The 13,112-nt window shown below is 46.2% G+C and overlaps 2 non-coding genes and 2 pseudogenes across 2 annotated transcripts; 3 read left to right on the top strand and 1 right to left on the bottom strand.

The window, feature by feature from the left end:
* Positions 1 to 16: 16 nt before the first annotated feature.
* Positions 17 to 205, top strand: LOC138001620 (U2 spliceosomal RNA). Its single transcript, XR_011123297.1, has one exon. It is a non-coding gene; the product is annotated as a U2 spliceosomal RNA (small nuclear RNA).
* Positions 206 to 3,679: 3,474 nt separating this feature from the next.
* Positions 3,680 to 5,806, top strand: LOC138001466 (uncharacterized; annotated as a pseudogene).
* A 1,445-nt stretch (positions 5,807 to 7,251) lies between these two features.
* Positions 7,252 to 7,370, bottom strand: LOC138001652 (5S ribosomal RNA). The gene has a single exon (XR_011123313.1). It is a non-coding gene; the product is annotated as a 5S ribosomal RNA (ribosomal RNA).
* A 5,054-nt stretch (positions 7,371 to 12,424) lies between these two features.
* Positions 12,425 to 12,598, top strand: LOC138001598 (U2 spliceosomal RNA; annotated as a pseudogene).
* Positions 12,599 to 13,112: the final 514 nt, after the last annotated feature.

Below are 13,112 nucleotides of genomic sequence, written 5' to 3'. Positions count from 1 at the left end.
CCGCCTGGCCCATTGTATATATGTAAATAAAAGGAAAAAAAAAAAAAAGTATCTGTTCTTATCAGCTTAATATCTGATACGCTGCTCATCGAGCAGCTCATATATTAAACTGATTTTTGGAACTGGACCGTGGAAAAGACGCTTGCCTCGTCCTGGCCACGGGTTGCCTCAGTATAGCACTACCTCCGAGTGTGCTCCACTTCCCTCCAGGGAAGAAATAAACAATTGAAAGTAAAACAACTGACTGACAGACAGACTGACTGACTGACCAGCTTCCACCTTCTCTTGTCTTCCTTAGGAAGGAGCGAGTCACCGGCCTGCCTTACCGGTTCTGGGACGACAAGAAGCCACCACAAGCTATGTGCAGAGCAGTTGCGTTTTGCGGTCCATGGAGACGTTGCAAAAGTTTATACTTACCTGAACGCTGCCAGAGGCCCTACTATTTTGGTTGCGTGGTTCTTCGGTTCTTTCTGCGTGGTTGGTGTCTTCTTTTGGCGTTCGCCTTTTGGATTTTTGGTTCGTCTTCACTGGCAGCCATTTTGGTCACCCATCCCGTTTCTTGGCCATCTACGAGCTCGCTGGTTTTTGGCCGTTTGGATTTGTGGTGAGTGGGGCTTTTGCCCTTTCCCGGCTCTAGCCCGTTCCCCCTTTTTTACATTTTTCCTTTATAGCCATGTCTCGCCTTTTTAGGCGCACTGTTATTCTTGATGTGTCTGGTTTCTCTGAAGACTGTGACATTAACTATATTGCTGAGAAAATTTGTTCAACCTTTAGTGTCGGTGATGTCGTATCGATACAATTTATGCCTGGCAAATCTGTTTGTGTGTCTTTCAAGGATGAGTCCATTAAGGCTGCTGTCCTAAGTAATGACTCTTTATCTGTAGATGGCGTCCCTTGTCCTGTACGGGGTGGGGGTCCCAGACCTGAAAACGTCCTCATTTTCCGTTGTCCCCTTAAGATCGAACATTCTGTTTTAAAAGAAGTCATGTCTCAGTATGGGACTGTCCATGAGATCCGTCATAGGTCCTGGTGGCATCTTGATGGTGTCATGGATGGTTCCTGCATTGTTCGTATGACCCGTGCTTGCGGCATCTTGCGTACTATTCTTGTTAAGGACCATCAGTGTAAAGTATGGTATAAAGGAATGCCGATTTCTTGAGACATTTGTTCGGCCTCTCACAAAGCCCAGGATTGCCCCTACAAGGGCGTCTGCATGCGGTGCCGCCAACCTGGCCATGTCCAGTGTGACTGCACCAATGCACCAAATGCATGGAGTACCAGTGGTGGTGGGGTGGATGCTGGGGCTAACCCCGATCCTGCAGAAGCTCAGGGGGAGGCGCCGGCCTTCCCTCTCCTGTTTTCCTCTCCTTCTGCTTTGCCTCCCACTGGTTCATCTGTTTCTGAGACCGCTCCACCCTCCATGGAGTGTGTTGTTGTGTCTGCTGGTGAGGACGCCCCTGGCTCAGGCGGTGTTGCTTGCGCCACGGGCTCCGGTCCTGGGGATCTGCTTCCGATCTCAGCGACAGCGAGTTGCCCCCATGCTCTGCTGATGACGATCTAGTGCGTGCATCTGGTCTAGAGAGTGATTACATGTTTAGCCCCCTGAGCGACGTTGATATCAGTAGTGAGCTGGAATCCAACGATGACTCTGAAAGTAACGTTAAGGTGCCGGAAAGTGACGGCAGCATTAGTAGTGTTAATCCTAGTGATAGTAGTGTTAAGGAACCGCCTAGTAGTGGCAATTTAAATAACGGTGGAAAAACTGGCGAAAATGCCATTGAACGTAATGATATTAGTGTGAGCTCACAAAATGGTGATAATTTAAACAATGTTAAAAGAAATACTGTTAAAGCCACTGGATAATGGCAACCTAGTTAATGCAGCTGATAAGGGAGCAGCCAAAGGTACTGAGAATTCTGCTAAAAAATTACAAAATGTTAAAAAACCACCAAGTGGTGGCACTTCATGTAAAGTGGCTGAGAATACAACTGTGCGTCGTAAGGGTACTGTCGTTAGTGGTGGTTCCGATGGTCTTCTTTCTTCGGGTGTTTCTCCATTCTCCCAATCTGTTGAACCTTTGGAGGTGGACATGGTTAAGTCGTCCGCTCCTCGTAAACGTGGTTGTGATTCCGTTGAGACCTCCTCCGATAGCTCCTCTGTTACTCCTTCCCAGAAGGCTTTTACGAAGGTGGCTAAGGAGGGTGGCGCTGGGCCCTCTTCTGCTAAATCGAAGACACGTGCTTCAGCTGATACCGTCACGTCTGCGAAGGATGAAGGTTTGCCTGATGTGTCGGTTTGCCTCCCCCAACGCAAAGCACCTGCATAGTTATTCTTTTACTGTACTCCATTATGGCTTTGTCAGTTGTCTCTGTCAACGTCAACGGTCTGCGGGACCAGTCTAAGCGAGCTGGGTTTGTACAGTGGCTCCATTCTTTACCTGTTGTTCTTGATGTAGTGTGCCTCCAAAAGGCCCATTGCATCTCCCTCAATGAGTGTCAGTCCTGGTTCCAGTCTTGTGGTTGTATTATTTTGTCTCATCCAGTGTTGTCCCTTGTTAAATGTTCCTCTGATAATTGTGGCCGGTTTCTGGTATGTGAGTTTTCTTTGCGTGGCGCTGTGTTCAGGGTTGCTTGCATTTATGCTCCCAATTGCAACCCTGATCGTGACGCCTTCCTGGACGAGGTCTCTTCCCGATTAGACCCTTCGGTTCCCACCCTCCTTGCCTGCGACTTTAATACTGTCTTTGATCGCGCTGCTGACCGTGTAGGCTCCGTGGTCAGTGATACCTCGCGTGAGAGTGTTGTTGCCCTTGGTCGTCTTTTTGACGATGTCTGTTGTATTGATATTTGGAGATACCTCCACCCGTCTTCTTCCGCCTTTACCTGGACTAAGGCGGATGGCTCTATCTCCTCCGGTATAGATCTATTCGGGTGTCCTTATGTCTGGGTTGCGTCTGTCTCTGTTTGTGAAATTCTTCCGTGTCCCTTTTCGGACCATTGTGCTGTGTCCTGTTCTCTCACCGTTCCTGACGTTATTCCTCGTGGTCCGGGGCTTTGGAAGCTTAATACCTCAGTCCTGGAGGAGGAGGAATACTGTTGACTTTCGGGCCGATTGGAGGGACTGCAAGGTCTGTTTTTCCTCTCTTTCCAAGTGGTGGGATTCCGGTAAAGCAAAGATCAAGGGCATTACGGTATCTTACTGTGTGCGCCGGTCGCAGAAAGATTCTTGGTCACGTGATTTGTTGGCTAGGTTGGCGGCACACCTCAAGGCACGGCTTGATGCTGGTTGCCTGCCAGTTTTAGGTGTTTACCGATCCACCTTTGAACAGCTTTCCGCCTATGACATCAAGGCTGCTCAAGGTACCCAAGTACGGTCGCGTGTCTGATGGGTTGAGGAGGGCGAAGTCTCATCGGCTTACTTTTTTTGTCTAGGGAAAAAACGGTCCGCTGACCGGTGGGTTTCTGCACTTTGGAACCCTGATGGGTCCATTGTTTCAACACCCTCTGATCTGTGTTCTTCGTTTGCCACTTTCTACTCCTCCCTTTTTACTGCTTGTCCTACTGATTCCGCCGCTCAAAATACTCTTCTCAGTAATGTGTCCTCAGTCCTTTCATCTGCCCAAGCTGATCTTTGTGAGGGCTTTCTGACTCTTGAGGAGTGTCATCGTGCCCTTGTTGGCATGGCTCGTCGTAAAGCTCCGGGGTCCGATGGCCTCCCCATGGAGTTTTACTTGAAGTTCTCGGACGTTCTTGGGCCTGATTTAGTGGAGGTCTTGATTTTGTGTTATATGTCGGGTACTATGTCCTTGTCTCAACGGCAGGGTCTCATATCTTTAATCTTTAAGAAGGGTGATCGGTTGGACGCTCGTAACTGGCGCCCCATCCCCCTTCTTAACGTCAACTATAAGCTTGCCTCTCGTGTCATTGCTGGGCGCCTTCTCAAAGTCATCCATCTAGTTGTTAGCGGGGATCAGACCTGCGGTGTTCCTGGCAGGTTTAAGGGCGAGAACGTTGCTCTTTTTCATGATGTGGTTGCCTTTGCCATGGAATCTGACATCCCGGTTGCCGTCCTCTCCTTAGACCAGGAGAAGGCCTTTGATAGAGTGGATTGGTCCTGCATGTTTGGTACTTTGTCGAGGATCGGTTTTGGCCCATCTTTTGTCCGTTTGGTTGTTCTGTTCTATTCTGCTGTCCAAAGCTCTGTAGTTGTTAATGGTTATCTGTCTCGGTTTTTTCCTTTGTCTCGTGGCGTGCATCAGGGCTGTCCTTTGTCTCCGTTATTGTATGTTCTAGTTTCTGAAGTGCTTGCTGTTTCGTTCCAATCCACGTATCATTGGTCTTTCTGTCCCTGGGGCCCCGCGGGCCTTGTCTCTGATCTCGCAGTACGCCGATGACACCTCTCTCATTGTCACGTCTGATATTGCTATTACTGCTATCTTTGAGGTTTATGCTCTTTTTGAAAGGGGTTCTGGTGCTAGACTTAATCAATCCAAATCCAAGGGATTGTGGCTCGGTTCATGGTGTGGCAGGACTGACCCCCCTGTCACCCTGGACTGGACCTCGGCCAAGATCAAAGTGCTGGGCGTCTTTATTGGGCCTGGGAATTTGGAGGAAATGAACTGGCGTCCTAGGATTGATGCCGTGGAGAATGTGTTGGCTTCCTGGAGGCAACGCTCCCTGTCTTACGGCGGGAGAGCTCCTTTCTAGGGTTTTTACATTGCCTCCCTAATTCATGTCCCCCCTTGGGTTTCTTCCAAGCTTTGTAAACTGTTTTTTGGGTTTTTTTGGAAGGGCAAGCGTGATATGATTTCTCGTGCTGTTGTTGTTCAGCCTACATCTGCTGGTGGTTTTTCTGTCATTGACCTTTGTCTTAAAGTTTCTGCGCTTCTTGTCCAGTGGGTTCGGCGTTTCACTGTTTCTCCGAGTAGTTGGGTCTCTTTCTTTTCCATTTGGTGTGATTCTCGCTTTAGTGTTCCTACTCTTGATGTTCTGTCCCGTCCTGAGGCCTTTTCTTTCAAGCCCCTCCCCCCTTTTTACTCTGCTCTTCTGTCTGCTTGGCGTTTGGTTGGTGGTTCCTTTTCCCGCCGGCGTTCGTCCCTTGTCATTGCATCTTTGTCCCCTCCTCATGTTGCTGCTGTTTCCTCTATCTCTGCAAAATCTGTTTATTTGTTTTTGCTTTCTGAGGATCGTCCGATTCCCCACTGTGTTGACAAGTTTTTCCCATTATATGGCTTACTCTACTGGCCTTCGACCTGGTCCCAATTGGTCTTCTTTGATCTTGACTGCCCGGTGATCGATCTTAACTGGAAGGTCGCCCATGGCCTGTTGTACACTGCCGATCGCCTTGTTGGTTTTGGGTACTCGGTCGACCCGTCTTGCTTCTGCCGTCTTGCCTCTGAATGTCCGTCTCACTTGTTTTTCTCCTGCCCTCTTGCTCATAGTGTTCTTTCATGGCTACAGTCTCTCTTGTTTGGTTTTTCGTCTTCCTCCCCCTCTTTGGTTTGCCGTCACGTGCTGTTTGGTTTTACCCGGCTGAGATCTGTCGAGTTCCTCGTGTTTTCGTGTACATCCTAGGTGTCTGTAAGTATTTTATCTGGCTCGCTCGGAACGACTTTCGTTTCCGTAATGTGCCGCCTAGTGCTCTCGATGTTATTGCTAAGGTTCGCTCTCGTGTCAAGTTCAATCTTCCTCTCCTTTTTAAGGGTTTCAAGTCCCCACGTCGTCTACATTATTTTCATCATCAGTGGGGTGCGTCTGGCATTATCGGCTCTGTTTGCAATGGTCGTTTTTCTCTGTCCCTGTTTTAGTCCCATTATCGCCCTAGGCTGGTTGCTTGTTCGCGGCGTACCTACTCCTGTAGGATGAGTCTTTCTGACTGGCGTCCTTGTCAGGTCTGCCATTCGCCGCTGATCAGTTCAGCTGTTTTGTTTGTCCTGTTGCTTTGTTTGTTTGTGTGTTTTGTGGAAATGCCATTCTCGAGTGTAAGTCGGACAAGGCGTCTCGTGAATGCTTTTCTTTGTTAGTTTGTTTTTGTTTCTTGTTTGTAGGGGCGGAGTTCGATTCCCCGGTGACGTTTGACGTGCTGGTGAACCCCCGTTTGAGGCAAACCATTGTTGTTGATGGATGAGTCTGAATGTCTCGCAGCCATTGCACTCACCCTACTGGGAGGCTGCCATTCGCCTTAAACATAAAAAAAACTTACGTGTCCCCGCACCCCCCTTGGGAAAGGAATGACACTAATGGGATGGTTTGTTGGTGTGATTTCAGTCAGTCAGGCAAGAATGGAAAGATGCCCTGTCGTTTACTGACGCCACGGGACTGGACGGAACGGAGTAACCAAGGACAAGGTGAGTTTGCCGTGAATTGAAATCTCGTTGAATGTTTGAGTTATTTGGTGGGTGCAGTGCGGAGCGGAACCTCACTTCATTTCTTGCATTCTTCGTTGCTGCAGAGAAATCATCGAGGATAGATCGATCGACGAGTGAAACAAGAAAGTACCGGAGAGCGGATCGAGCTCTTATCCTCTTCCATCGTTTGGAAAACGTAAGTAGATGTATGTTTGCAATATTCGATCGCCTATCTGTAAGCGTGATAGATTTCTTATGCCTCCCTTGTACTATGTTGCCTTCTGGCGATCCGGCGTGCATTGAGTAACACGAGAAGTTGCCAGGGCAGTTGGCGTCACATTTCTGTGGCCAACACGCACGTTGTCATTTCTCTGTGTTATGAATTAATTGAATTGTTATCGCGAAAGTAAATGTATTATACTCAGGAAGGATAGTGACTTATTTTCTGAATAATGTTGTTCACCCTTTGAACAAATGGGGCCTGAATACTGTCCGTGTTGAGCAGAGAACAGTGAAAATGTCAACTCCACCAAGTGACGTTTTCGCTAGATCAATTTTATAATTTTCTAGCCGTCGTTGTATCCACATGTTCCCCACTAACTAGTTTGTCTTTTCATCCAATGCATAACAGTGCGTCAAATTCACACTTGCCGTGTCCTGTTCTTTGCTCAGACAAAAAGATAGCTTTGATGTCATAAACGTTGGTTTGATAAGATCTTGCATGCATGCGCTCCCTCGGGAATACAAGTTCGCCTTTCCCGTGTGAACTATTTTGTTTTCATTGCATTTCTCATTTTTGACATTTGCTTGACATGTTGTGTTTTAAAAAAGCTGTATTGGAACTTTCTTTGGTGGGGGGAACTGAGATTCTTTGAGATGATGAAGTTGATAGAACGAAAAACGGAAGCCTACAACACAGGGTATTTCCAGGCGGTCTCCCATCCAAGTACTAACCCCGCCCGACAGGGCTTAACCTCGGTGATCGGACGAGAACCGGTGTTTTCCCTGTGGTATGGTCGTAGACAAGTAATTTGCCGTGAAAATTTACTCTTTTATAAGGGGAAAGTCAAAAAGAGGTCAGAGGAAACACCATGTGGATTTGTCCTCTTGCCGTCAACGCAAATGGCATGCAGTGCTGGTGCCTGTGGCTGCCTGCCGTCCGTTCGTCCGTCAGTCCATCCACTGTGCAAGTAGACAATCGTTGTGTGTGCCGGCCTCGCTTTCAGGTTGGCTTTGTAGATTCCCTACTTGGGACGGATTATAATCAGACCACCATATCTCGCGACCAGGAGACTAGCAGCACTCCATCTGCTGCGAGCATGTTATGGCATCGATTCTCGGCCTTTTGGCTAAGTCCTTTTGGTCGTGTGTTTCTTGGGTTAGCCCAGGGCGAAGCCCTACCAGTTTGTTCCTGTGCTCTGCCTTGTGGTACTTGTGGCTTTGTAGATTCCCTACTTGGGACGGATTATAATCAGACCACCATATCTCGCGACCAGGAGACTAGCAGCACTTCGTCTGCTGCGAGCATGTTATGGCATCGATTCTCCGCCTTTTGGCTAAGTCCTTTTGGTCGTGCGTTTCTCGGGTTAGCCCAGGGTGAAGCCCTACCAGTTTGTTCTTGTGCTCTTCCTTGTGGTACTTGTGATTGCCGGCCGTTTTTCGGAAACACGCCGGCCCAGCTATGTCTACCTTGTGGAGTGTGAATCTTCCTTGAGTGATACACAATTAGTACGTGCTGCTGATAATGCTGTTTTAAATGTTGATAAGTCCTCGACCTCAAATGCCTCTCTTCTGTTTGCTGATACGCCGAACCGTCCTGTGGAGAATATGTCTACTTTTGAGAAGGAACACAATCACCCTGCCAACGTTTTACCTGATCGTCCGTGTACTGCCTTTTTTTTCCCGTCTCAATGGATTGATACTAGTGTGATTTTTGATGCCTTGGATCGTGGGGGATTTGCTCCACAATGTATTCGTTGTCTCCAGCGTAAACCCAACAATGGTGTGATGTTGACCTTTAATAATCCGTTCCACTGTGAAAAGTTTTTGTCCTTAACCACGTTCAATGTTGGTAATGGTAGTTATTCTGTTCGCTCGTCCTTTCGTCCTGTGACCTTTGTTACTGTGCATGATGCCCCCCATGAACTTCCGGATAGTGCTATTATTGAACGTTTAAAGCCTTATGGTAATGTTATTGCGTGTCATCATGGAATGCTTTTTAATTATCCTGGTATTTTCAATGGTCTCCGTATTCTTCAAGTACAAGTTGTCTCTCCTATTCCTTGTTTTCTGCGTTTTGGTCGTCTTTTGCTTCGTTTTAGTTACAGAGGTCAGCCGAAAACTTGCCGCCTCTGTAATTCTCCCGATCACTTGGCTCAAGCGTGTGACCGTGTTGTATGTTTTAATTGTGATCAGCATGGCCATGTGGCTAAGAATTGCCCAGATATCATTCATTGCTCCGTTTGTAAGTCTGCCTCGCATCTAGCCTTGCACTCTCGTGGTTTTGATTCGGCTAAGGAGAAGTTAATTTTTGATCGACCTTTTGATGTTTGTTTTATTCAAGAGGTTCAGATTTCTGATCCTGTTTTCTTCCAATCCCTGTCGCGTCGATGGTCTGGACGCCCCTTTTGGTCACCAGCCATCAGCAGACAGGGCAGTGTTATCACTTTGCTTTCTGATAATTTCAACTGCAACGTTTCGTCATGGCGTAGAGATTCAAGTGGGCGCGTTATTACCCTTATTCTTGATTTTAATGGCGTTACATGTAATTTAATCAATATTTATGCCCCCACAACTTTTTTTGAGAATATTCATCATTTTTTCTTACCCGCCGATTTTACTATTTTAGGCGGTGATTTTAACTGCTACGAACATGATCTCGATAAGTTTGGCGGCAATGTTCCTCTTGCCTAGTATTTGACTGACTTTCGATCCTCGCTGCATTTTATTGATGCGTGGTGCAAATTGCATCCCCGTCCTTGCGATGTTTCTTGGTTTAATTCCAATTTTTCTGTTGGCTCTTGCCTTGACAAATTTTTTGTTTCTCGCAATTTACGGAATAATATCATATCTTCGTCTATATTCCCGTGCTGTTTATCTGATCATGATTTCGTTAATTTACACGTGCGCTTTGATAATATTATTCACCGTGGTCCTGGCTTATGGAAATTTAATTCTTCTTTGTTGCAAGATTCCGCCTTTTGTGACCTTGTTAAGTCTCGCATTGTTGATCTTTCAAGCGTTGTTGATTTGTTTTCCGACATCAAAGATTGGTGGGAGTTCTTTAAATCTTCTCTCCGTGCAGAAATCATTGCTTTTTCAAAAGATAAATGCAGACGTTCTTCCAGGGAACGTGTACTAATTACAAACCGCTTGATTGTTTTGAAACAGCAACTTGCCTCAGGTGAAAATAATTTAAGTTTTGAGATTTCTTGCCTTGAATCAGATTTGAAGACACTCACCTTGAATGATCTCGAAGGTTGTAAGATCCGTTCCCGTGTTCAATGGCTTGAGGAGGGTGAGAAACCCACGCGCTTTTTCCTTCACCTCGAGCGTGAGCGCATTGACCGCAATTCTGTTTCCTCTATTCTAAATTCAAATGGTGACAAAGTTTTTGCACGTGCTGAGATTGAGTGTGCCCATGTTGATTTTTACACAATGCTTTTTTCTGAAGAACCCATTAATTACGAGTGTAAACAACGTTGTCTAGCATCTATTTTAAAAGTCCTTTCTTGTGAACAACGCGATTCGTGCGAGGGGTTTCTCACGCTTGATGAACTTTCCTTTTCTGTCAGAAGTCTTAACCTGGGCAAGTCGCCGGGTTCTGATGGTTTTTCAACAGAATTTTATTTATTTTTCTGGGATCTTTTAGCCCCTCTCCTCCTTCGTGTGGCGAATTCTTGCTACCGTGGTGGGGAGCTGGTTAACTCAATGAAAGGAAGTGTCACCCGTCTATTTTCTAAAAAACGCAGCGACATTAAAGATCTTAAGAATTGGCGACCAATTTCTTTGCTCAATGTTGATTACAAAATTATCTCTAAAGCTATCACTGTCCACCTTTCCAAGGTCCTAGAATACGTCGTCGGCCCTGATAAAACATGTTCCATTCCGGGTCGCTCAATTTTAGCGAATACTTTTCTTTTGCATCACACTCTCGATTATATTGAACGAACTAATGAACCTGCTATTCTATTGAGCCTTGACCAGGAGAAGGCCTTTGACCGAGTTAACCGTTCCTTTCTACTTGAGCTCTTGCCTTCGCTTGGCTTCGGCCCTAGTTTCTGCCGCTGGGTCGCCACCCTATATTCTGGCGAAAATATGCGTATCATTTTAAATGACTGGCTCACGGCGCAGATTCCCCTTGAACGGGGGGTTCGACAGGGGGACCCCCTGTCCCCCCTCCTGTATGTTCTGTGTGTTGAGATTTTAACTAATCTTATCCGTACCTCCCCACAGATTGAGGGGTTTCTCTTACCCGGCTCTTCTGGTTGCCAAGCTAAGGTTCGTCTCTACGCCGATGATACGACAACTATTTTGAAAGACTTTCGATCCCTCACCAGACTTTTTGATTGCCTTTCTATTTATGAGCGCGGTACTGGTGCCAAGTTAAATAAATGTGGCTTGGAGACTGGAGGTCTCGTACGGACGAGCCCTTAGGCCTCACTTGGGTTTATAAAATGAAGATTTTAGGTATTGTTTTTGGTTCTATCCCGACTGAAGCTGATAACTGGCAGCCTAAGATTAACAAGTTAGAGAAGTCCCTCAACCTGTGACGCTCGCGTTCTCTCTCCTTGCCTGGCAAGGCCCTTATTATTAATGTCTTAGGTTTAAGTAAGTTGCTCTACCTGGCAAGAGTCCTTGTGTTACCGGCTTGGGTTATTTCCCGTGTAATGCTCTTACCTGGCCTTTCCTTTGGGGTTCCCGTCTTGAGACTGTTAGTCGCAATACTTGTTTTTTGAGTCCTGGCTCTGGCGGTCTTGGTTTATGTAATTTTTTGCTTAAGTGCCATGCCCTCTCTTTAGCTGGCCTTGCCGGTACCTTGGACTCTCCCGGGGACAGTAGGTTTTCTCTCTGTAAATATTTTGTTGGCCGTCATTTGTCTTCTTTGCGTCCTTGCTGGTTTTTTCTTAGAGATAATTCTGCCCCTTGTGCCTCTTTCCCGACCCCTTTTTATGGTGCCTGTCTTCAGACTCTTTCCGATATTGGCGATTCTGAACTTTCCTCCAAAAAAATCTACCTGAAACTTCTGTCTTCTAGTTCGGCCTCCCCGATTTTGTCTCGTCATTGGGCCCCTTTTGTGGGCCGCCATTTTTCCTTAGATGATCAATGGTCTCTCGTCTGTGATAGTTTTACCGAGAATCATAAAAATGACCTTCTCTGGCTCATCGTGTTGCATGCAGTTAAGGTCCGTGACTCCCTTTAAAATTGGGGTTACATTAACTCTGCTATTTGCGCCTCTTGCCCTCGGCGAGAGACCATTGATCATTGTTTTTTGAACTGTTCCCGTACGGAGTATGGTTTTTTCGGAATAAGGCGACTTTCCACAATGGCCACGAAGACTCCAAAGCTATAATTCGATTTATTTTAGATGATATCAGGCGTAGGATTCGACTAGATCATTTCCGTCTTCCAGATAATTGTTTTTCCGACTTTTGGGCTGCAGATAATTTCTGCTCCGTACAGAATGGACTCCTGCATTTTGATATTTAGCTATTAAGTAACTTAATACCTTCTGTATACCCGCTCTACTTAGTTACTTAGTAGGGCTTAAGTTATTTAGCCTGTAAATTCGCTTTTTTTAACCGCTTAGCTACCTAGTTATTTAGTAAATGCGCTTTATTTAACCGCTTAGTTATTTAGGAATGCCTGTAAAGTTGCCTTATTTGTTACTTAGTAACGTTTAAGTTATTTAGGAATGCCTGTAAATTCGCCTTGGAATACCTGTAAATTTGCTTTACGTAACGCTTAAGTTATTAAGGAATGCTTGTAAATTCGCCTTACTCAGTTACTTAGGATATCTGTAACCTGCTTGATTTTCGTATCTGTTTGATTCTTGTAAATAATTTTAATTGTGAATAAATTCCTTTTACGAAAAAAAATCTGTTCTTATCAGCTTAATATCTGATACGCTGCTCATCGAGCAGCTCATATATTAAACTGATTTTTGGAACTGGGCCGTGGAAAAGAGGCTTGCCTCGTCCCGGCCACGGGTTGCCTCGGTATAGCACTACCTCCGAGTGTGGCCCACTTCCCTCCGGGGAAGAAATAAACAATTGAAAGTAAAACAACTGACTGACAGACAGACTGACTGACCAGCTTCCACCTTCTCTTGTCTTCCCTAGGAAGGAGCGAGTCACCGGCCTGCCTTACCAGTTCTGGGACGACAAGAAGCCACCACAAGCTATGTGCAGAGCAGTTGCATTTTGCGGTCCATGGAGAGGCTGAAAAAGTCTATACTTACCTGACGCGCGTATCTTCTACGTGTGGTAAGTAGTGGTGGGCTTGGTTACTCGTGCGTTCCCTTCGAAGACCCAAATTCTGATTGACCTTCAAGTCAGGAATTTGCCTAAGTATATTTGTAATTCGTAGTTGTTGCTTTTTTCTGCTTTTCCCTTTTTCTTGTAAACTTGGGTGCACTGTCCAGCTTAACTTTCTAGTTTCGTCTGGTCAGTATGTCCCCCCGTTTTTGGGGTCGCCCATCCGGCTTTACTGTCTAGTCTTGCCCGGTTGGGTCTTTCCTCTCCATTTTCTCGTCGTTGTGGGATTG

Source organism: Montipora foliosa, chromosome 4, assembly GCF_036669935.1.
Source record: "Montipora foliosa isolate CH-2021 chromosome 4, ASM3666993v2, whole genome shotgun sequence".
NCBI lineage: Eukaryota > Metazoa > Cnidaria > Anthozoa > Scleractinia > Acroporidae > Montipora > Montipora foliosa.
Note: the sequence above shows the minus strand (reverse complement) of the source record. Positions and strands in the feature narration are given on the sequence as shown.